Raw genomic sequence first — 2,358 nt, 5'->3', positions numbered from 1 at the left:
CCTTATTTCTTTCTGTTGAAGAGCGTAGCTCGAAACGGTAAAGACTTTCTCTATTTCCGAGCATTAAACTAATACATCCTTTTGTTGTTTACACCACCTGTCCTCGTCTGTTGTTTTTTACGTAAATTCTCCCATATATATATATATATATATATATATATATATATATACTTTTGTGTATGTGTCTTTGAACCAGTGTCTGTTCCCTCAACCACCATTACTTGGCAACCAGTGTTGGTGTATTTACATCCCCTGTAACTTAGCAGTTTGACTAAAGAGATCGATAGAATAAGTACCAGATGTAACAAAAATAAGTACTGGGATGCAGGTTGGAGTGGGGTCAGTTCATTTAACTAAAAATTCTTCACGGTAGTGCTTTGGTATGGCTGCAGCCTAATGACTGAAACAAGTTAAAAAGAAAAAAAAAAGATGTGACGCCACAATCCATGATATAGGCAACTCTAAATAAAAACTCTGATATAAGACTGGCGAAACTCTTTAGTCCTGCCACACATATTTTGTCACCTTTAAAACCAGTTTTGGTTGTAAGCTGGAGATTAATGTAGCCATACTGTCATGATTTAACATTCACTTTTCCATGCTTGCATGGGTCAGACAGAATTTGTTGGGGAAAATTTTCTACATCTCGATGCCCTTCCTGTCGTAAATCCTCACCTATTTCTAAGCAAGTTTTAATATTTCTTTATGGCCAGACATGTTTTCACAGAAGATTAGAAACAGCAACATCACTTGTGTAATGGTGATGCTCATCATACAAGCATCAGATCATGTGAAGATGAGTACACACATGTGCGTGTGTGGAGTAGTGGTTAGGCAGTTGCACTCATGATGGCTAGATTTTGGGTTCGATTCCCAGATCAGATGACACATTGTGTTCTTAAGCAAAACACTTCATTTCATGTTGCTTCAGTCCCCCTTTTGAACAGAAAGTGGGCAGTGGACTTCATGCTTAACCAGCAGGGTGGTGTCATTCAAAGGCTAAAAGAATGCCAAGTGCATTGTAACCAGCGATGTGTAACATCTGATAGTCTGGTCGGTCATGTGACACACACACACACACACACACACACACACACACACACACACACACACACACACACACACACACACACACACACACACACACACACACACACAAAATAGGCTTTTTCCAGTTTTCATCTCTCAATTCTACTCACTGGGCTTTGGTTGATATGGGGCTAATAGAAGATCCTTGCCCAAGGTGCCACACAGTAAGATTGAAACTGATGTCACAGGGTTAAGAAGCAAGCTACAAAAATTTTTATTTACTCGATTGCTATTTCATAACATCTCAAAGCATCTTAATGTATAGTGACAAGACATGACCAATACAAGCAGTAGACTTACACAAACTGGAAGTATTTCACCATCTTTTGTCTTTTCTGACTCCTCTATGTTTGTGCTTTGGATTTCATGTCTAATTTGAAGTTTGTTGTTGTTGGATTGATTTCCTTCAACAACCCTAGCTTGAAAGACACCTCTGTTGGTTTGGTCATGCACTTTGTTGCCCATGGACTAAATTCATTTGTTACACAGTCATACCAGAGCCCCAGGGATGGCATAAATGGTGAGACAGAGCTGTAAACTTGGATTAGTATAATCTGGCCCCTCAAAGTTCATATAAGGTTTTTGTGCTTCTGAAAAAGTTTTACTTTAGGTATATGTATTGGTATGTATCACAAAAAGCAACTAGGTTTCGTTCTCTAACATTTTACATCTTCTTAACAACACAGCCCTGCTTGCACTTATTGTATGGGAAGATTGGAAAGAGATTTATTTAGTTGCTAATATTGGCAAGTTAAGCAATCACATACCAACTTCTTTATTGGATTGCCTTGATATATGAGAGCATGGAGAGAAGACATGGCCAAACTATCAAACTTTACTGCATACAATACTTGTATAAAGATATTGTATTAACATGAGATTAGCTGGTTGTGGGATTTGATTCAAGCAGAATATGGAAATAGATTTAATTTGATAATTTTGATATCATCTGGAAGTACAAAGGTTAAGGTGTGTTAGCTTTTGTTTTGTACACCTAACTGCAGAAAGTTGCTGTTACTATTGTGTGGCCTGAGCCTAAGTACATGACACACAGCATGTATCAGTTTGTTTCATTCCTTATCAAAGCTGTTTTCACTTCTCACTTTCTGACAGGAAGGGCATCCGCCAATGACAACCCTGTCAATGGGTTTTAATTCTGTAGTGAGTTTAACTATATACACATATGACTTGTCCTTTTCATACACACAAACGGTCCTCTCTCTCTCTCTTTCTGTATGTATATATATATATATATATATATATATATAT

At 37.6% G+C, this 2,358-nt stretch overlaps 1 protein-coding gene across 1 annotated transcript in view; it reads left to right on the top strand.

Annotated features, from left to right (window-relative positions):
• LOC106880839 (uncharacterized) overlaps positions 1 to 2,358 on the top strand; it is a 47,096-nt gene that overhangs the window by 1,575 nt on the left and 43,163 nt on the right. The window lies entirely within an intron of this gene.

Source organism: Octopus bimaculoides, chromosome 13, assembly GCF_001194135.2.
Source record: "Octopus bimaculoides isolate UCB-OBI-ISO-001 chromosome 13, ASM119413v2, whole genome shotgun sequence".
Taxonomy (NCBI): domain Eukaryota; kingdom Metazoa; phylum Mollusca; class Cephalopoda; order Octopoda; family Octopodidae; genus Octopus; species Octopus bimaculoides.
This window is presented reverse-complemented; position numbering and strand designations above follow the sequence as displayed.